Source organism: Lampetra planeri, chromosome 5 (assembly GCF_965212315.1).
Source record: "Lampetra planeri chromosome 5, kcLamPlan1.2.h2, whole genome shotgun sequence".
NCBI classification, from domain to species: Eukaryota; Metazoa; Chordata; class Hyperoartia; order Petromyzontiformes; family Petromyzontidae; genus Lampetra; species Lampetra planeri.
Window position 1 is genome coordinate 9,462,151 of NC_136111.1, and position 23,320 is coordinate 9,485,470.

A 23,320-nucleotide genomic window follows, 5' to 3' on the forward strand; every position below is an offset into this window, starting at 1 on the left:
ATGGTTTCATTGGTGTTTACTCAGGTGGAAGGAAAGAAACCAGTTTTTAACCTGAATTCAAGCACTTTCTTGAGCTGAATAAAAAAGTAAATACACGCACACAAATAGATACGCAAACAGCCCAAATACACAGAGGAGACAAAAATCCCCCAGAAAGCCTGTAGGGGCAAGTTCTGTTAGTGAGCACCTATGGAGGCCGGCACGGCACAGGAGGGGGTGGGTTTTCAACACCACGCTCGACCACCTTTGTCTCCCCAGTCGCGATGTTTACACATCGCACCAGGTACTAATTTTAGGCTGAGTCGACCTAGGGGAGGCCTGGGACTGGTTCAGATAATCGTCACTGGTGTTGGCAATCGAACTCGGGTCGCCCAGTTCGTAGCGCAGTGCGCTCACCGGCACGCCACCGCTCCCCAAAGACGAACACAGACACAACAACAGACACGCACAAGCACTGCTACCAAATTGTCCTTCCGATCTGACCTTTACACACTGGGGCCCGCTAATGAGGCTTTAAGCATTGAGGTTTAAATATTTAATCGATGTTTTGGTATTAGAGAAACATTAAAACTGTGATTTCAATGTTACAGACGTACGTAGTGTAACCCGCTCACCCTCACCGACGATACTCGCACAGTTGTATGCACATGCCATCACAATGTGCTGCGCACGCATTTGAATGCAAATAAAGACACATCCGTGCACAAACAATGGTTTACGCATGTGAATATGCCTGTCTCCACATCGCACGACCACGGCTGCATTCTCACAAAGTGGTACTGCTCATTTTAATGACTCTCCTGAAAACAAAGATGATGAACATGATGGGAGTACAACCCGATGGAAAGTGTTTATCACTAATTATGATTATCAACATTTTTTTCCCTCTCTCTGAAATGTTTTTATAATTGCTTGAAACGATAGCCCATGACGACTGAACATCGAATCCGTTTTTAGATTCACAAATATTCAGTGACAAACGAACCATCAAAAACACTTTACTACTGCAATAATGGTTTACAGTCCTTTCTCAATCTACTGCTGGATGAAGGCACCCCATGCCATCTCTGACCATACTTCACCACGATGGTCCGTGAAGGTTAGTGAAGCAGGGGACCAAGCACCGGTTAAGATATCACTCGCCACGAACGTTAGCCATGGCTGGGAACCAGGCCCTCTTGGAGGAGGAGGAGGGGGTATTGTCAGGCTGGTGAGGTCCGTGACTCAAACTCTGTCAAACCTGAGTTTAATTCCCAGCCATGGCTGCTGTCAGTGGCGAGTGAAGTCTTAATCCGGTTAACGAACCTTAACTGATCTTAACTAACCTTAACTAACCTTAACTAACCTTAACTAACCTTAACTGCCCTGCACCGACTGGTGAGGTATGGTAAACAATGGCGCATGACCAGCCCGGCGTGGGGAGGCGTTCATCCAGCAGTACATTTACAAAGAGCTAAACACTATTATTATTATATCTACAACTTCACACGTGGCTCTTTAGTGGAATCTGGAACTAATTAAAAGCTTTGCTCTCTTCATATAAAATCTGGACATTACTGATGGAAAAAACTAAATAATATATATACTGAGGAAGACATGAATCAGGGAAGAAAAGCATATCAGAGACCCATTGTGGCGATAAGGGATGATGACCAATGGACGAGACTTGTGATGGAATGGCACGGAAACTGACAGAATGTGCCCCGAGACCTCCATGGAGACAAGAGGTCAGCTCATCCGCAGGGGCGAGATGGATTCTGGCCTCGCGAGAACTTGAGGGTTGATAGCAGGGTTCATCCAGCAGTGGATAAAATGGGGCTCATGCTGACGAAGCTGATAATGGCAGATCTAATGCCACTTGTTGTCCTATGGATGTTCACTTCAGTTTAGAAATGCGCTGCACAAATCCCACGTATTACAAAACATGTCTCCGCTAATCAGAAAAAAAAATCAAAGCAAAGAAGGATATGTGATCAAATACAAAGATCCCCCGTATAGCCTTCAGAGGGTGTTGGGGCAAGTGCCGTTAGAGAGCTGACACGGCGCACGAGGCAGTCGATGGCCAACCCGACTCCTGGCCGTCTTTGCTCCCCAGTGCTGATGCTGACACGACGCACCAGGTACTCATTTCAGGATGAGTCGATATAGGAGAGAGCCAGAACCGGCGCAGAAATTCGTCACTGTTATTGGTCGTGAGCGGTAATCGAACTCGGGGTTTCCGGGTTCGTAGCGCGGTGCGCTAACCTCTGCACGACTGGTCTCCGATTAAAGCACGCGCACAAACAAGCCGAGCACACGCTCGACACCGCACACAAACATGCGTATGCCAAAACACGCACGCTCACAATACCGTGTGCGCGCGTGTGTGTATAGTACATACGAGTGTGTATACAGTATATACGAGGATGCAATCAGCACTGGCTGCGTACCAAAGATGTTTATGTAAGAGATTCCGGACCTGCATGTGCGTGTGAGTGTGCACGCGTGATTATGCGGGTGCTTAAAGCACACACACACACGTATATACGAAAGATACAAAGATCCCTCCCCCGCAAAGCTGTTGGAGCAAGTGCCTGTTCGCGAGCATCTATGATGGCTCGTGTCACACGGTAGATATTCACCATGGCACTTGTTTCTCTGGATAAACTATCGCATGGTAAAATCACCCCCTCCCCCAACAGATGTTTACATTTTTGACCACCGTGATCGTAGAGCTCTTTGAGGTGGCATTGTTCCTTTTATTAAATGGTCGGGTCAAAGACAATTCATGCTCAAATGAGCAATGAGGCATCGGTGGCTCATCTCCGTTTTACAGTCCCGAGCCAGTGGTGCAAATGTCACATTTCTATGGTTGGAGAGGAGTCTATCTATAGGACAACCACAGTCGACTTCTCTATGAAGTAGTACCCATTTTATAAACCCCAGAGGGAGGAATGATGGGCTGCGTCAACGACAAACCGAGATTTGAACTCGCAACCATCCGATTGCAAGCCGCCCGCTCTACCGCTGAGCCACTTTCATTAAATACGTTTCATAGTAGTAGGTTTTTACCCTTTCAACTGGTACAAAAACTGACACCTTTATACAAGGCATCATGTTTGCAATAACCACAACACAAGCAGTCAAAATGCAAACAAAAAGAAACAACTCTGATGATGATAATGATATGCACTGCCCTACATTTCCTCATTTTCTTGTTTACTCACCCAAGGGGTTGAGTAAGGGTTAAGATGCCCTCCCTGGGGTCGACGTTAGATGTCCTCTCTAGGTTGTCTGCACGGAGAGGACCCAGGGCAAGCAGGGAGGGGAAAGATCTATCCTCGTGTGGGACGATCTGCCGTGTGGAAGATTGCCCAGGGGTGTCGCCTCCACCACGGAGAAAGATGTCACACTTAACACCCGGGCTGGCGTCGCCAGAAACAGCACCGCGTCCGGCCTTGTTTGTCTCTCCAGTGCTGATGTCTACAACTCCGCACCGGGTACTCGTTTAAGGCACGGGTCTGGGACAGATATCATTCGCCGCTGACGTTCGCCATGGCTGCCAAATTGAACTCGGGGTCGCCAAAGTGGCGAGTGGTGCAGTGCGCAAATAAATGTCCGCGCCGGCAACGTGTATATGCACACGTACCTGCATGTGTCAACGTACCCGAAACACACACAACTATGATGCAATTATCGTGTGCAACAGGCTCACTTGATCCCATTGTACATTTTAGCACGAGAACAGCGTAAAGGGCACGACCTTAACACCATGGTTTGGGTTCAATTAGAACGCGCCGAATTATATTTTGCTCTGCGTTTCATCGCTTTTTGTGAAACATTCTCATGTAGGGTCATGGGACCCACGGCGAAATCCATCTCACTTGCGCTGTTGCCACATTCTCCAGATCGATCTGCTGCGGGTGGAAATACTGTACACGTCTGTCGAAGCTGCCAACGCGACATTTCTTCCCATTCCGCTTTCCTCTCTCTCTCTCTGCAATAAAATCTCGAGAGTTAGTCCAGTGGGAAAGGTGGAGTCTTTTACAAGCTGCTAAGTGCACCGCACACACGCACACGAATACAAAGACAACGATCCTGCCGTGCAGCCTTTGGAGACCATTGGGGCGAGTGCGGTTAGCGAGCACCTATGGCGCACAAGGAGGTAATGTGGGTTTGCGCCATGCCGAGCCGTCTTTGTCTCCCCATTGCTGATATATAAACATCGCACCAGGTACTGTAAACATTTTAGGGGAGGCCCAGAAATGGCTCAGATATCGCTGACCACTGATGTTCGCCACGGGAATCAAACTCAGGCAGCTGGGTCTTTTGCACTGTGATCAACACTGCGCCACGCACAACAAAGATCCCCCGTATATCCGAAACAGACTGTTGGGGCAAGTGCTGTTAGCGAGCACCTATGAAGGCTGGCATGGCACACGAAGGGGGTGGGAGGTCAACACCACGCCTGGCCACCTTTGTCTCCCCAGTAGTGATGTTTACACACCGCACCAGGTACTCATTTGAGATTGAGTCGACCTAGGAGAGGCCCAGGACCAGTTCAGATAATCGTCACTGATGTTGACCGTGAGTGGGAATCGAACTCGGGTCCACCGGGTTCGTAGCGCAGCGTGCGGACCGCTGCACGACCACTTCCCAACACACAATCACACAAACGTGCACACACGCACATACGCAGAGTCACATAGTTTCAATTTTAAGCAGACAAGTCACACTTGGGTCATAGTATGGGAGTGAAATGTCACGTGCCTTCCCATAATTTTGCAGGAAACAAAATGTACAATTCAGGGTGCAAGACGCACGCAGGCCCACACACACGGACCCCCACACATGTACATGCGTGTGTATGTACACACAGTGCATGTACCACACGCACTCACAAGCGTTTGTCAACACGTAAGATGACGCCTCGTGAACCGCACACAACCGCCGGAACAAGAGCGGCACGGGCTACTGCACACAATGATAACAAAGTAAAAAAAACCCACAAGTACGCATACGCCGTGTTACAGGCAACATAGGCACAGGTGGTCGAGCGAGGGACACAATATCCGCACCTAAGTGGCCATGGCATCACTCTGCCCATCTTTTTACAAGACCCGGTTCACTGTGCTGGAATCTCGCTGTTGGGAAGTCGCGGTCGAGAGCCGAGACGATGAGGAAAAGAGTCGTGAAACTTTTGCTGACAGCAACGAAAGGACAGAGCCCAGGCGCTGAGGGTGGAGTGACGGAGGTTCTCTTGACAAAGGAGGTCACGGGACAGACCCGGGTGGTGAGGGTGGAGTTGTGAAGGTACTTTCATAGGAGTTCCTGTGACAGAGCCCCAGGTGGTATTGGGTGGAGTTATGAAGGCTCGCCGACAGGAGCTCAGGCAACAAACCCAAAGCCCCATAATCTTAAAAGAAAAAAACTGGCTACTTCTCCTAACTCTGTGTTATTTTTCTCCAACGCTCTCGCTCGCCGCCGTGAACGTCACTCCCCCGCCTCCTGTTGATGATGGAGGGCGGCTTCCGCCAGTCGCCCGCCTGCGTCTTTCACGATTCCCCCTCCGCAACCTAACGGGCCGATCCCGACAACACCGCGGCCGGTGCCCGCTGTCAGCAAGCCCCTCTCGGTCGCCAGCTCCCCCCTTTGCACCACGTCGGCCCGCCTCACTCTTCGAGCCGACTGCTGCGCTGCTGTACTGTGCCCACTGGGTCTCGTTGGAATTTCCCGCACCCCCTTTTCTGAAAAACAAAACTGTGAGCAAGAAGATGACGTCCGTGGTCCGTGGGGTGAGCCAGAGTGCTTGGAGGACAGAGACACTGAGCCAATGCTTGAAATCTGGGTCTCTAGCGCCTGTGATTAACTTGGGTTCAGCTCTAGTCAATCGAATGTCTTAGCCCGGTCACTAATGACAGCACATTGTATTTGGTTTTCACTTCGTTTGGCTAACTTCCGGCTGTGTGCGCTCATTTTATGACATCTGTAGCAGTGCAACTTGGGAAAGCGCAGCACACCCTCGCGTTTGTGTGGATACACAAAAAACAAGGTTAAGTTGAATGGATCTCTCAGAAATAGTTCTGTGGTGTCTCCTTCTGGGAACCGTTCTCCAACACACGGAGCTGGTGTACCGAGGCTACGAGAGGTCTGAACCCACACTTCGTTTCCGACAGATGCCAAGAGCACAGGGAGAATGACGCAAGGACAACAACAACAACAAAACAACACTAACAATGGCGTCCATGCAGGAGCGACCCTGCCCTTTCCCCAGCGAAACGATTCTCTGTAAGTTTTTTCCCGGGGTCTTTCCCGGTCATGCCGGGGAGGGAGATGCTCCACACGAACAAATAAACATTGGCCGTGCTTCCATTAAAATGTCGGGACACTTTTTGCTAAAAAGATATTATTATTAAATGCAGCGTGGGTAAAAGCCGCATAAAACTTTATCCGAATTTAAAGACTCCCACTCACGCGATGACATCAGCGAAGAGCACTCGAGGTGGCTGGCGGAGGACCTCGCCAAAATCAGCTTTCCTCCTCGTCTCTTTCGCAATGAAGCAACGAGGAAAATGGTGAAAGAGAGTGGTGTTACCAATCTCAGAGTAGCCGAAAGAAAGTCGACTCAGATGGCCAGGACGTGTCGTAAGAAGAGAGGAAACCCACGTCAGAAGAAGAAAGCCGATGAACATGGCAGCACCAGGGCGGAGTCCGAGAGGCAGGTCTAGCGAGAGGAGGCTATTTGAAGTGATGAACCAGGATAGGACACTGGAGTGGATGTGTAGATGATGGCCCAGGAGAGGAATGAGCAGAGAAAGAAGAGCAGGAAGGCAGCAGACACCACCGTGAGTAAGAGACAATACCAGGAAAATGAAGAATTAACAAACCTATCGTTTCATCATCCAACAATACGTGACCCAGTGTGGAAAATTAGAAGTGATTGTTCCAAGGATAGCGTGTGACATTTCCTCCGTTGACCTGAGGGCTGCCACAAGAGATGAGTGCAGCTCCAGCACTCATCCGAGCAAGGAGATGCTTTTTTGGATGCGTACAGTGAAATTTGGTGGACGTAATGGTGAGCACACTGGACTTGCAGTCTTCCTGCGCAGCTGTTGAACGATGGGCACGTTTCTTAAACCACCCCAGCCGCTACTCCGACCTCTTCGAAGACACTCTAGGCCAACATACCTTCGAGAGGGACTTTTTAGAGCTGCCTCTAGCGTAGGCCCATCTGCCAGCAGAGGCGTGAGCAGGAAATTGCAGGGCTGCACCTTTACCTTTTATCTTTACAGTGGAAGTCCTCTTATCTGCCATACCATTATTATATTTCCGTTATCCCTTTCGTTTTCTCTTTAATTAACCCTTTTTTGGGGTCCTGCTACAGAGCCATGTTTGTCACACGCAAGTCCAAAACATTTTCTCGTAATTCTTCTCCCTGCAAATTTTACCAAAATTAATTCCAAAAAACAAATGTTACATGGTATGGCTTTTATTTTGCGCAGTAACTGAACATATGCCGTGAACTCCCTTCACTTGAGAATCCAGTTGCATTACGGGTCGCCTGAAACCCGAATGTGAGCCCAGGGTCTCAGCAGCGCAGACTCAGCGGCCCTGAACCCTGCTACGCTGACTCCACTGACACACCCGGCCACTTCTTGTATGTGTGAACAAAAATGTACAAGTAAACGTTTGGAAGTGCTTTCTTCAGCAGTTTTTGAAAAGGCATTTTTTACATATATAACAACAACCACCATTCGCCACTAAGTGGCGGTGACGTCACAACGACGCTTGTGCCAGGCTTATGTGCACCTCGAGGCCACGTGATCACACATCAACACAAACACACAGACACAAAGGCTGTACACACAAACACAATACAAAGATCCCCGTATAGCCTTAACAGAGTGTTGAGGCAAGTGCTGTTAGGGAGTGGGTGGCCAGCACCACGCCGCGTTTGTCTTCCCAGTGGCAACATTTTTACACAGCACACCAGGTACTTATTTGAGGCTGAGTCAACCTAGGAGAGGCTCAGCACCAGTTCAGACAATCGTCACTGGTGTTGGCCGTGAGCGGGAATCAAACTCAGGTGGTCGGGTTCGTAGCGCAAAGCGCTGACCACTTACACTACCGCTCTCCAAAGAGAGCCTCACAAACACACACACACCATGCAACGTCTTCTGAGCCAGAAGCCCCACTATTGTACGGGGTCCCCCGCTCGGCTTTTCTCTCCCCATGTGCTTCGAATCTGCACCTCTTCCCCAGTAATATTCACTGTCCTCATATCTCGTTCCAGCACATCCTTCCATCAAGTGCTTAATTTCAGCCAGAGCAGTGCGGGAATTATTTTGGCTTGCTGAATCTATCTCGCCTTATTTTGTCCTCACAATGTTCATACATTTGTTCAGAGGAATACAGGAATGCAGGAGGTCTCCGCTTTACGACGATCCACTTTACGACGTTTACATAATGCCACCACGGATCGAGTTACAACGCAAACTTGATTTACGACGCATCTTTTGACATAACCCCGAGCACATTGGAGAGAGTCAGTCTGGTTTCTGATGTGTCTTTACGTGTAGCTTTTGTTATTCTGAAGTGTTTTTGTGGATTTTATCCATTAAGCCCTGTTAAATACGGCTGATAAAAGGAAAAACACATCGGAAAGTGATGTTTCGACTGTTTTTACTGTCTATAGGAAAAACAGGTCCGATTTACGATGATCCAATTTACTATGAAGTTTCCAAGAAAGCAGGGACAACCTGTACAGGGTATAACAATATAGGATTATTATGGATAGATGGTATCTTGCACTCCAGTGGTAGTGCCTTATGCCAATAATCCATACCAAGGCCGTAGCCATGGAGTCAACATTGGGGCAGACCAAATCTTCCAGGGGTCTGGGGGTCCCAAACCAGAAAAAAAAATCTAAATTTGAAAACTAATTTCCTGCCATTTCCTGCCTAAAATATTAAAAAATCCACTAACACATGGGATGGACTTTTATTTACAATAATGTCTAATAGTGTATTGTATTACATTGCTCTGTTTTTACTTTTTTTTTTACAATTTCTTGTTTCATTGTATTTAATGTTTGAGATTCGGGATTAATAAAGTACAACCATAACCACAATCATATACACATAAATCTATGCGTTGATTTATATGAAGGCAAGTCCATATATTGTGGCCAAGGTTTAGCAATTGTTGTTTTGATTTAAATAGCACAGCAATTATTACTACTTTTATATTTTTTATAGCAATATATTGGGGGGGGGGACATTTTGAGCATATTTGAATATTGGGGGGGGGGGTGTGTCCCCCCAATATATATTATAATTACGACCTTGATCCATACTAAAACACAGCTTCGCAGCATTTCGTATAATGTCTTATTTTACAATTATTGAAAAATGACGTGAATTCGTTCAAAAACTGAGCACCAATCCCAAATTACCATTGACTAATCCAAAACCCACAAAGGTGCATGGGCATACACGTATGAAAACAATCCCAGGTCACTCTTAAATGACAGAACCGTGTTCTGGTCTCTCAAGTTCTCACCTGCTTAAACAAAATAGTAAAACGTGAAACAAATACATGAGCACAGTAATAATATAGACAAAGATCTCCTGTTTAGTCATACATACAGACTGTCAGGGCAAATGCTTTTGTCGCGCGCCTATCAAGGCCATATTAGTGCACGAGTGAGTGGTGTTGCCAAGCCGATTTGTCTGCTTGAAGATACAGATTATACACCACACTAAGTACGTTTTTCAGGCCGAGTTGACCTAGGGAAGATGCGATGTAGGTTTAGACACCGTTCGCCATTGACGTTAGCCGTGGCCGGAACTTGAACTCAAGTTGTTAGATTCTGAGCGAAGTGCTCCCACCACCATCATCATCACTTCACACACGTACGTACGAATGCACACGTACACATAGATACACACACAGACATACACGTGTGTATGCATACACACACGTACAGCCACGCGCATACACACAGGCACGTACACATAAGGCACACACCCTCTCCGTTGTCAACATCATAATAACCACCACCACCATCATCATCATCATCCATCACTCCATCTCCTCGCCCTCCCTCTCCCGAACCTCCACTGCCCCATTCCCTGTATCTCTCGGCTCTCCCTCCCCCACGCCCTTTCTCCTTGCTCTCTCATCCACCCTCATTCCCACCCTCTCTCTTCCCTTCTGCACACACACACACTCCTGTGTTTACATATGCAACTATTTATACCAAAGCGTGGGATCGTCTGGGAGCGGGCTGTGTGTGTGTGTGAGGAGCGGTGGCACAGTGGTTAGTAGTGCACCGTGCAACCAACTCAAGCCGGCTGAGTTCTGATTCTCGGCCACGGCTAACATCAGTGGCGAATGATATCGTAACTGGTACTGGGCCTCCTCTATAACGACTCAGTTTTCAATGAGTAGCTGGTCAGGTGTGTGTAACAATGAGTACAGGGAAGACAAAGGCGGTCGGGCATGAATCTGGCCACACCAGCTTCCTCGTGTGCCGTTCCGGCCTTCATAGGTGTTCGCTAACAGCACTTGCCCCAACAGTCTGTTACAGGCTACACGGGGGTTCTTTTGTGCTTGTGAGGATGTGCCTCTGTGTGTCTGAATGTCGATGTGTGTCTATGTGAGCCACCGTGCCTGTGCGTGCGTGTGCCTGAATGATTGTCTGAACGTGTTATCGTGCATGTGTAAATGTGCATGCGTGTCCGAGAATGTGTGTGTGTGTATGTGCCAGTGTGTCTGTGCGAATGTTTGAGTGCGATCACATCTCAAACGTTTTTTAACACAAAAACTATCCATGACATCATCAGCCTCAGCAGGCAACATCGTGTGGCCACATGATCCAATGTGTATTTACAGTATTCCTGGCCAAATCTCGACTATTTAATCAGGTGGGAAGACACTGAGAAAGGTAGCTGTAGTTCGGGAGGAATGATGGCTACGATTATAATTTGTTAAAACATAAACAGCACCCTTTGTTAGTCCACGGCTGGATGACGGTCTCCCCATGCCGTGTTTTAGTCGTAAAGGTTATATGACCATACTTCACCACGCTGGCCGGGGCAGGCTTGGTGAAGGGTGAAGAGGCTCAGTACCGCTTCAGATGTCACTTATCACTCATGTTGGCTACACCTGGGAGTCAAACTCAGCTCACCGGGTTCTTAGCCCAGTGCAATGCCCACCGCACCGCCGTGAATGCCACCGACAACGTTTTACGTATTCCTATTTCAAGCTGAACCGTGTCTTCATTGAGAAGAAGACTCCGTATTTATCCTGGAGAAATACGATGAGGTATGAAGCTCTTTTTCACATGCGCAGTCGGGGCGGGTCAAAGAGTTACAGCAACAAAACACGAGTGCAAAGTTTCGGAAATGTAAGCAAATTACCAAGAAAAAACAATAACATAGATAAATTTCGATTTAAAGCTTTCGTGACTGCAGGGATTCATCTTCTTGGTTCTTTCGGTAAAGTCACGTATTATGTTTTATTTGTATTATTTTTTTACTTCCCTTCTACGTGACTTTACCGAAAGAACCAAGAAGACCGTACCTTCTTCTTTCGTATGGCTGATCAAGATTCAGAGCAACAAATACAATTTCACATTCGGGTGCTTCAAGCCAGATTACCGCATCAGGATCAGCTCGGTGTATCGCTGTGATACCTCCTCGTATTTGTGGATTGGGCATTGCGTCGTTCGTTCTACGTTGTATGATCTGTTCTGGACTACCACAGTTGCACATTGGAGAGTTTATAATTTTGCATTGATGCCATGGTTTGTACAGATCCTACCTGTGTAAAAAGACGATAATTATCTATGGAGAAGCGCGCTCGTGTGGAATGGCGACACAGTGGTTAGCGCACTTCGTGACTCCATCCACAGCTACGCCAGTCGCAAGTGACATCTGAACTGATCCTGGCCTGCCCTTTCACCAACCAAGAGTGACCAGCGTGGTGAAGTATGGTCAAACAACCCCATCCCTCTTTCACCGACACGGTTGCGGGTAGGTACTCCTCCATCCAGCAGTGGAAAGGACAAAGAGCCATTCGAATTAAATCACTGCGGGTGTGCAGCTCAAGTGCAGAAGTTCACAGCGCCAACAGAACGATGGTTCTGCTTGGCCTCCCTCGGCACGAAGCGCTGCCGTCAGCCTGGCCATGGCGATGACACTTCCCAGGTATGGGAACTCCTCCACCCTCTCCAAAATGTTACCCCATCGCTCATCGAGAGCTCACGGGGATGGGCGAAAAGGCTCCGTGTTTGAAGTATTTTCTTTTTGCTTGCTTCTTTCTCTCCAAATTGTGACTCCGTGCCACCGAGCTGTCGCGAGACAAAGACATCTCTGCTCCTCGCTCCGTGTTACAGCATGGCCTCTGCGGTGGTTACATCACAGAATTATTTCTGACTCGGGAGCATAAAGTGTACGGTACAAAAGATGTGTTTTGCCACACTGTCATCTGCTGACAATGTAGCACGGCAGGAGCCTGTAACACCTGTGTTATGCAGGGTGGTCACCCATTCCCAATACTATCCAGGCTAAACCCTGCTCAGCTTTCGGGGATATGACAGGATTCGGGCGCATTCCACGTGATTTGGTTGTAGGCTTCCTCCCATGTCTCTCGCTTATCACGCATCCTCGGAAACACCTCTCCCCATCTAATTGGTCACATCTGTCATTTTCTCACTAAGAAAAGGGCCTCTCTCTTAAACATTTGGCTCATTTGGAACCTCTGCCCCACACGGACACATTACGACTGCAACTTCTCACTCTTTTTCTTCTTCTTTAGTATGGATTCATAGCGGCAGATGAAAGATACAATTTTAATTTTGTTACGCACTCAATTGTCTGTTCAGACGCAGAGTGGATCTCGTCCGTTCCTCCTTTAACGGAGTGAAGACAGCAGCTGCTTACAACGTGGTGGTCGATCGTTTGGGATTGGTGGCCACACTCGCAGGCCGCCGATTCTTCGATGCGCCATTTGTGCATCAAAGATTGGCCGCATGGGCCATGCCCGGTCCTGATTCGGTTGATGGTCGACCATTGGCGACGTGGAAGGTTGAAACCGGGAGGTTCGATGGTTGGTGCCCGTATGGGATGTTTATTTTTGACGACGGCCGCAGTTCAGACTCTCGCTTCCATCTCTCGCCTTCATTTGTATTTGTGGCGTGGAGTGAGGCGGCTGTGATCTAGAAGGGGTTGCGCGATTTTAGGGGAACAGGCGGCACTGGGCTTATGATCCCGATGTATCGGAAGGTGCGGGTTAACGAAATTTGAGAGACGCACATCTCTCAATATCGCCGTCTTCTTGCAGAGCTGTACGGATGCTTCGATTAATACTGATTTTTAAGCTTGAGATACAGTTACACAACTTGCTTTTAATGATTATTTATCAACATCATTAACCATATATATTATTTAATAATAGAGGTTGTTTTCGGTTAGATCGCGTAAATAGATAAATGTGTCGTTAAAAACCGCCACCACCCGACACAGCCAACTAGTAAGAGTTGTCACGTAAACAGAACGTGGCCAATTCGTCACTAGTACAGCACTAACCGGTATGTTGGAGAGCCAAGCCACAACATTTATAATCTGAGCACGACGTTTCGCCAGTAATTACAACTAGCTTCATACTGTTTCAATGTTTAATGATTTCATGGCGCTTTGGGTGGCAAATTTGCGCAAGAAAGGCACCGCAAGTTAACCAAGAACAAATTGACTTGTCCAAGATACACACACGCGTTGAATCGCGGTTGAGATTCAATGCAACGTCCTCCGTGGAGACGGAGCGATGGGATCAGCTCGCGTGTTGCAGGCGCTGGATGCGGATTTTCGTTTCGCGTGACCGTGGCTAGGGTTGGCGATGGCCTGGGGAGGCCTTCATCCGGCAGTGGATTCACCACGGTTACAGCCAATGATAATACGTTTCATGTACTGGGTTTACGAGACAAGCACTTTCGGTAAGTCACGTAGGTAGAAATAAAACACAATAAATCACGACGTTTCGATAGCAACACAAGCCGTCGTCTTCAGGTGAAAATCGCGACAGCCATAGCAATGTCTGCTGTGACTTTACCGAAAGAACTTAATAGTATGGATTCCTGCAGTCACGAAAGCTTCAAATCCAGACAAGCACTTAACCATCAGAGGCCGTCACATTCACCACGATATGAATAAAAAAGAGTATTACAGGAACGAACCATGACTCCATGAGCCAGAATTGCAACAACGGAGCAAGGCACGGGGGGGGGTCATATTGGTAACAACCCTACATTACAATACATTTAAGGCCAAAGTTTATTTGTATGCTTATGCACCACTACCAATGCCGGAGCTTAACAAAATAATTTGTTCTATTTGCCATCAATCATTGTTTTGTCCCGTGTAACATTTCGATTGTCAATCTTCTCCCTAGCTGCAGCCTCCGGGCATCTCCCTACCACCAGCTCCACTTTTAAACAGCCATCGATCTCGTGGGGCATCTCTCTTCTTCCCATCTCTCAACATCTTACAATGGGTGACGCTCTCAGACGCGTCTCCTCGGTCTTTCCTACGTTCGCACCGCTCTCCCTTCTTCTGTGACATCTCTCTCTCTTTCTCTCTCTCTCCGCCTGAGCGAATTCCCGGTGCCGGTGTGAACGTCTCTCCAGTTGCCGTGGTTACAGGGAATCGTGATTAAGTTGCTCGTCGGCGTGTTATGTAGGCGGTCACGAAGCACACACGTGCTGACGAAGACGAGAGATTCGCATTATCGCCTTGAACAGACTGCTGGGGGCAAGTGCTGCTAGCGAGGCCGGCCCGGTACACAAGGGGGTGGCCAGCACCAAGCCCGGCCGCCTTTGTCTCCCTAGTGACGATGTTTACACATAACATCAGGAACTCATTTGAGGTTGAGTCAACATAGGGGAAGCCCAGCAATGGTTCACATAATCGTCACTGGTGTTGGCCGTGAGCGGGAATCGAACTTGGGTCACTGGGTTCGTAGCGCCATGAGCTAACCCCTATCGCTCCCCTACACACGCGCTCACACACACACACGCATATCCGCACTGATGCTTCACACACTCGCACACAGGCATGCCTATACAGCACGTGTGCACACATTCAACCCCACACACACACACTCACACTCTTACAAACATGCACACATCTATTCACACAAATACACATACAATCCATTCATATACACACACACTCAACTACACAATCACGATCCAATCATTCGCCCCCTCCCCCTTGCCTGCCTGCCACCTTTTTTGTATTTCCTCCCCCCCCCCCAATTTTATCCCGATTGTGTTATCGTCATCGTGTTGAAATAAAAACAAATCCATTGGAATCTCTCGCACAGCAGCGCAACTCTTCATGCTCGAGAACGGCTCACAGAAGCGGACGTTACAAAACTACTTCTGAGATCTCTTCAAGTTATCTTCTGTCCCAGAGTAGGTGACATCACTTTCTCACTCAGCCTGCCACCAGAAGTAGGGTTTGTAACATAACAACAAAACCGATATTTGTAATTCTTGGGGCTGGAACTCAGCCAAAATGAAGGGCAGAACCAAATTTAATGTTAAAGTTTTGTTTCAATAATAATGTCTTACCCGGCTGAGACAGCTACACTTGAAGACTCGCTCAATTCAAACCCAGGTACCCCATCGATGTCAGCTCACACACAACAACAACCGCCACTAAGTGGCGGTGACGTCACCACGGCTCTTGTGCCAGGCTATGTGCACGTGAAGTGTCGAACGCCCGCTGGCAGGAGGTCACGGGGCAGACGCAGACTGAGATGACTGGCCGATGCACTATCTGTGCCCCCTTCTGTGCCAACTTGCTATGTTTTAGCTGCCTGGCGCTCCGCTTGTTGTTGTGAGCGTCGCTCCTCTGCCCTCCGTTGTTGCTGGAAGGCGACTGCCTCCAACTGCCCAGTAGCAGCGTCCTTCACGATCCTCCTCCACAGAGGCCGATCTTGACACCGCTGGTACCAATCATCGGCAAGTCCACTCAGCTCCACATCCTCTTGTACCACATCACTCCATCTAATCTCTAGCCTGTGCCGCGCCCATTTAGCCCCCTCTATCCGGCTGAACAAAAGCTGTTTAGGCATGCATGGCTGGGCATGCGGGCTACATGACCCAGCCAACGCAGCCTTGCCTGCCGGACGAGCTCACTGATGGAACTTTGTCCAGATCTTTCAAGGATTTGTGAGCTCCTCACGCAATCCAGCCTGGTTAAACCCAGGATGGATCGTAGGCAGGACAACATAAATGTTTCAAACCAGCGGAGATGTTCCATTAGGGGAGTCCACGTTTCGCAAGCATAGAGAAGGGAGGGCATGACCGTGGCAGAAAAGACCTTACGCTTCGTGTGGAGCGACAGACTAGGTAGCATCCACACAGCATTATGCAACTGATGAAAATATGCCTCTCCACTGATTCGGAGTGAGACCTCTGCTGTCAAACCGGAGCCGGTCATGAGCACACTGCCCAGGTATGGGAAACTCTCTACTCTCTCCATAACTGCCCCATCACCAATTGGGAGTTGTGAGGATGGAGTGTATGATGGTACAAGGTACCCAGGCGGGTGCTTAGTTTTGTTGGGGTTGATGGTAACGCCCACCTCTTAGTGGCAAGCTCCAGGTTCAGCAGCAGCGCCTCCAACTCCTCCTCTGAGTGAGCATCAATCACCAGATCATCGGTCAACGTAAGATGGTTGACCAACACGCTCACTCACATTCATCTACAACACTTGCCAATGCCAATTTATTCACTGAATTCAGTCCCAATGTGTCTCAAGATTTTTTTTCAAGAGGGTCCTGCATTGCGATGCGTGGCTTTTAGTAGAAGTAAATCTGAGTGCCTGGAGAAAACCCACCACACATATAAGGCGGGGGGGGGGGGCGTTGGGAGACACTCGGAACTACCATCTCGCAGCCTCATGTCTACAACACCTGGGAAGTCCTGGTGGGTCACTCATCCCATTACAAACCCACGCTCAGCTCTGCATAGTTTCTGAGATCCAAAGAGATTGGGTGAGTTTATGGTGATTTTATCGCGCACAGTTGCACTCCTACACTCACGCACACACCCTGCGTTCGGCATCAGCATGTCAGGTTGACACTGGGCTAAAGAAGAAGTGAGCTGATGCACTTCGGGAGGCTTTGGAGCTGAGCGCACCTGCTGATGACTAGTAACAGCGGTGTCAAGAATGGCCTCTGCGGATGAGGCGAGAGAAAGGTTGCTCCTCAACAGTTGGAGGCAGTCGCCCTTCGGCAACAATGTAGGGCGAAGGACTGACATAACAGTGAACAATAGCAGATGTATCACCTGTGTCTGTCCTGTGACCATATGCGAGCAAGGCTTTGACACTTCAGGTGGCCTCAAAGTTCACCTCGCCAAACAAACGTTGTTTGGGCATGCGGTGGCTAGGCATGCAGGCTTGATGATACAGCAAACGCAACCTCGCCTGCTGGAGGTGTTCACTGGTGGTACTGTGTCTAGATGTTCCAAGGGTCGAGTGAGCTCATCATAAAATCAAACCTGGTTAAACCGAGGACAGACTGTTGGCAGGCTAGCCTAAGTATTTCAAGCCAGTGCAGGTGTTCCTGTGAAGGGATCTGTATTTCGCACCCATAAATAAGAGAGGGCAAAACTGAGGCCAAAAATGTCCTGAGACCTGTGTGCGGAGCCACAGGCCAGGTAGCTTCCGCAGAGCATTTTGCAGCTGATGAAAAGCTAACGGCACTCAATTTATCCAAAGTGAGACCATTGCTGCCAAACTGAAGCTGGTCACAAGCAAACCGCCAATGTACTGTATAATATCTCCTACATCATCTCCACAACGGCCCGATTAGACATAGGGAGATGAGGGGGTGGAGTGTTCGATTACCATGAGTATTCTGGCAAGTGTTTTGTATTGGTGAGGTGACAATAAAAGCCCCACCTCTTTTTGGCCACCCGCAGGTTCAGCAGCCGAGTGTCCAATATCTTTTCAGAGTGAGCAGCAAATGCCAAGTCAGTAGGGAAACATTCTTAGCCCTCACACGGATATCGATCATCCTCTCATTGTATATGTGCCAGATGGAAATTCCACTGGTACAGCCACGGAAAGCTTCTTGAATTATCTGGACAAAATACATTCACGCAAACATTCACACACACACACTCATCAACGGAATTTGTTCGGCTTCAGACTGCTGGGCCAAATGTTGTTAACAAACACCTATTAAGTCTGGCTAGAGGTGGTGAGGCCACCACCATGCAAACCTGAGCACAGATAATGGGAGGGCCAGGCCAGGTAAAGACACCACGTAGCCAATGAACGTCATGGCCAGGAATCAAACTCAGTTTACCAAACACGATAAACCAATATGACACCACTTCTCACTTAAGAAACACTCACACACCACTCACTCACACACACTGATGTCACGTTGACAACACAAGCAAAAATGCACAACGCACTCAACCACTCAACGCAGAAAAACACGCGCGCACACACACATGCACTCAGCCCCTCTCCTCGTGCCTCATGCACACACGCACTCTCCCGCCTGCGCTCTCTCTCTCTGCTCGATGACTCATGGACGTGGGTGCCGCTCTCTGCTCAGGCTGAGCCAATTCGCACTAATGACCCACGCGCGCACACGCACGCACAAGTGCACAATCTGACACGCGAAGGTGCGCGTGCTCGCGCGCGCATTTCCACATGAGCACAACAACAGCCGCCATGCCATCGCCACAGCGCTTGTGCCAGGCTAGGTGCACTCTGGCGTGCCCTTTTGAGGCCACGTGAAGAATCGAGTGAACGCACGGAGGCGCGCGCACGAGTGTGAAAAACCGACATCTACGACGCGCGCACGAGTGTGAAAAACCGACATCTACGACGCGCGCACGAGTGTGAAAAACCGATATCTACGACGCGCGCACGCTGGTACTGCGGTGAAAATCATCAAAAGTCGGCACGTCCTGCCTGCTCAAATGAGCAGTGGGTGGCAACGAGTTCTGGTGGCTGACGTTGTTGTTGGAAATTCCGCGTTTTCATGGAAGGTGCCAGTTTATGCGTATAATAATGTCCTCGACGCGGTGGCAGAAGGTGTCTGCTATGATGTTATTTTGGGGTCGTTCCACAACTTTTGGGAAGCGGTGGTGGGTGCACGGTGTGATGAACCAGTGGCTCGAGTTCAATGGCTGGCCACGTTTTAAACCATTAACATATAGTAAGGTCAGATCAGCTACGTGTGACGAATTCCATCCATGCACAGAGAATTATAATCAGAATGACGCTGTTAAAGCGACACATAAAAGGACCTTCAAATACCTTTGGCGAGCAACCACACATTAACACATGACCTTTGCATTATGTAATAATAACATTAAATATACTTAAGGCTCTCCGTTACAGGTGACTGGCTGCGTACAAATTAAAAACGCAGGGTTGCTAGGTCGAACACATGCCTCTCTGGCTCCCGATGAGTGCGGCTAAGATGCTTGCAGTGATGGATATATGTAGAATGTAAAGGCCATTTCTGTGTGGGTGGGCCTGCATTGCACTGTGTCAGTTGGGCCGGAAAAAGTACGAGTGACTCAGCTTACATGGATACAGTTTTGATTCAAATGGTAAATATAATTTGCGGCCCCTTTGTCTCTCGACAGGACGAAGGCTTCCTGACACCGCGTTAGTCGTGGGGGTAGCTCATGGATTGCTCGCACGTAATCATGCTGACCAATGCAGGCTGGTGAAGAGGTTTGGAAAGACCAGGACCGGTTTGGATATCACTCGTTGATTGATCTTCTTGGTTCTTTCGGTAAAGTCACATAGAAGGGAAGTAATAAAATAATAAAAATAAAACATAATAAAATACAATTCTCACGACGTTTCGGCCACAACGCAAGCAGCCATCCTCAGGTGAAGAACAGGTCTGTCGGAAAGACAGCGTCTGAATGAGCTCATTCAGACGCTGTCACGAGCTCATTCAGACGCTGTCTTTCCGACAGCCCTGTTCTTTACCTGAGGACGGCTGCTTGCGTTGTGGCCGTAACGTCGTGAGAATTGTATTTTATTATGTTTTATTTTTATTATTTTATTATTTCCCTTCTACGTGACTTTACCGAAAGAACCAAGAAGATGAATCCCTACAGTCACGAAAGCTTTAAATCGTTGATTGATGTTAGCCCCCTGGCAATCGAAGTGAGGGTCATCGGGTTCATGGTGCTGTGCTGGAGTAAGGTGTTATTTATCCCGCTTATTATGTCTACATCAATTTGTATTCTGAAGCCCATGTGTGATGTCCCTTGCCTACCTTTCTGTGGGATGTAAAATCCCTAACGTTCAACGTCTGATGATGAATACATTTCTCCTAAAGAGTTTCCAGAGTGTGATAGACTTCACTTATCCAGGTTCACCCGCCCGGAGGAGGTGACACCAGATGTCCCGATACTGCCAATCTGGAAAACTTTTCTGCAGCACAAAGTAAGGGATAGGGGGTTTGTTTTTGAGCCATCGGCGACCTTCACGCTTTCGCTGCCGTGAAAGTCGCTCCTAAAGAGGGCGCGTGGAAACGCAGTGAGCGACGCCACCAAACACGGAACCCACACAGCTCCGAGCGTGACACCGGCTCTGACTCTGCCAAGGGCCCCCACCATCGTTTGCTCTCTCTCTCTTTCCATCTCGATGCCATCTCCTCGCCGATTATCAGCTCCATATCTTGCGCCAACACTGTGTCGAACAGTCGCCGCACTGAGACGCAAGTCAGACGCTTCTCATTTCTGCCAAGCGGCATTGCTTGAGAGATGAAATTGCTCTGTGCGCTACGTACGGGCAGGGCTTAATTCTCACCGAATATTTTGTGGGTCATTGGTGGACTGAAGTAGGCAAATAATAAATAGCCACATCCATCGCGAGAGGAATACTGGATGCGGTCTGCCGGTTTGACCAAGGTGAAATTCTACCCTAAGTTTATGCATCCCCAATGACAGGATCTCATTGCCGGAACATGCAATTTCGGCCTTAATGGTGTCACAATTCACAAAACGTACAAATACCGATTATTTCAGACTTCCCGTTAAATGCTCAGCCTGCGGTACCACTGCAATGGGTGGAAGGTCTTTTGTTCAATGTCCTATGTTGTTTCTTGTAGTAGATATTTTCTGTCACCCATGTGTGGAATTTCAATGTCAAAACCCATTTTAGCACCTTGAGATTTACATCACAGGTGTGAGGCTCTATATACCAAATAAATGCTGATGATGACATTGACTTTTATCCAAATCTCCACCCCTTCACCGACTCAACATACGGGGTATCAATTATAAGACGTCTGCCACTTTCTTCAAGCACTTCAAGGGATATCCTACGATGAATGCCTCCTGGTTTTTAATACAAATTATCTTATTAATGCGGTCCCCCCCCTAATAAAATGCCACGCATACATATTTAAATATGTCGTACTTTGACCACAAAGTCTTTCTTCTAATTGCCCTTCCACAAATTGCCAGTCCATACAGGAGCCTGAGAACATCAGAGGCCGTTGCACAATCCTGGTGGACTGTGCCGCCCCCATCCACCGTATTCATTACCCAGGCCTGGCACCCTCAAGTGTTCATGTGGCCTATGCGGGCAGCATTTTGGAAATGACGCTGCGGTACAGGACACTGTGGGCAAATGTGTACGTGACGTTGATTCATCGTCTCACCGTGGTGGAATGTACCATTTAATAACGATTTTTTTGAAAGTTCTGAATGACAAGGCAACTTTACAATAAAATATTAATATTGCATCATCTTTACGAGAGTAATTGTAAACCCCATGTATAGACAGACGGACAGAGCTAATGCATTTACTCTTCAAACCTAAGTAGGAAAGCGTTCAAATGTCAATGAAAACTTATTGAGAGAAGGCATTACGTTTGGGACATTCAGCGGCATAGTTATTCAGTGTGCAGGCGGTGCAACTGCACCGGGGCCCACACAACAGTGGGCCCAGGGCTACGAAGAGGGGAGGGCGGATTCCTTTGCACCGCGGCCCATGCCAGCCATGCCACCAGAGGCATCTCTCCTAACTTTGTGACTGCATCTCACTCGGCTCTGGATTTACAGACTCACAACTCCCCATCACCTCCCAAAACCTATCATCAACCTCCACTCGGTGGGGAGACCATGCCTCGGCTATCCCTGCTGCCTGATACGCCGTCCCCTCGGTCATCCGTAACGCCCCAAACCCATTGTTCAAGCTGATGACGAAATAACACCGTCTCCTCCTGCAGCTTGGACCGATTCTACGCACTCCTGAGATTGTTCACAATCACCAGTGCATCGTAATGATTTTTTAAAATCACCAAACGAAACTGTTGAAGTCAACAATAATATGACGAATCTGAAAAGCCTGGTTGCAGGAACATATCTAAATATATTTCCCCACTCTTTTGTCCCAATTGCATTCGAGTGCCGTGTCAGAGACTGGAGTCTGGAAAAATACATTGCAGAGCTGTTTTTGAATTCCACTTAACACATTCTCGAATTTACACTGTTTACAAACACACCAATGTACAGTAACATGGCAGGTTGCTCAACTTAGTACAAGATGGTTAGCCGTTGCGGGGAATCGAACTCAGGCCGTTGGGTATGAACCGTAGTGCAGCGGCGCTCACCGCCCTCCGCGTCATCGCTCCACGCAAGGTAATGCGAACGGCTCGCAGATGGTCGCTGGAACCGTCACAGTGGCTTGTCGACGAACACCGAAATTCACTTTTGCTCGACTCAGTGGAGGGTACACGGGAAGAATGAACCATTCGGGCGACTGAATGAGGGCGAGCGGAAGGTGCAAGGCGGCTGGTGGGAAAGTGGTGGCCAACGAGTATGCATATTGGTGGGGCACGGTAGCCCTGCGGGTATGGGCGTATATCTCATGTCATAACTTAATTCAAGTGCAACAGGGCACGGCAGTCAAGAGGCCCGGGGGCTGCTTTGCCCCCCTCTAATTTTCCCAAAACAACCAACACAATGCATATGCGAGTGCCCCCTATCTGCTGTACTAATTTAATTAAACCCAGGAATGCAGCACGAAGTGGATTATGTAAAAACTGCATGGTAAATCAGGAAACATTTTAAATACTTTAATTCTTGTCACGCTCCACGGTATATATAAAGCACCGTCTCCAACTCGCATCCACTCTACCTCTATGGGCCCATGTGCAGTGAACAAGGGTGATTGCGCTGAAACGTCGCCTATTACATACATACTTGTCTTTGTAAGGCCACAGTGTTATTGATGAATGTGTTGAGTTTTTGTTGTTGGCGCTCGCGCGCCAC

At 48.4% G+C, this 23,320-nt stretch overlaps 1 protein-coding gene across 2 annotated transcripts in view; it reads right to left on the reverse strand.

The window, feature by feature from the left end:
• The window catches only part of LOC144718822 (rho GTPase-activating protein 6-like), a 51,380-nt gene that overhangs the window by 20,065 nt on the left and 7,995 nt on the right, over positions 1 to 23,320 (reverse strand). The gene's annotated exons all lie outside the window — the stretch shown is intronic.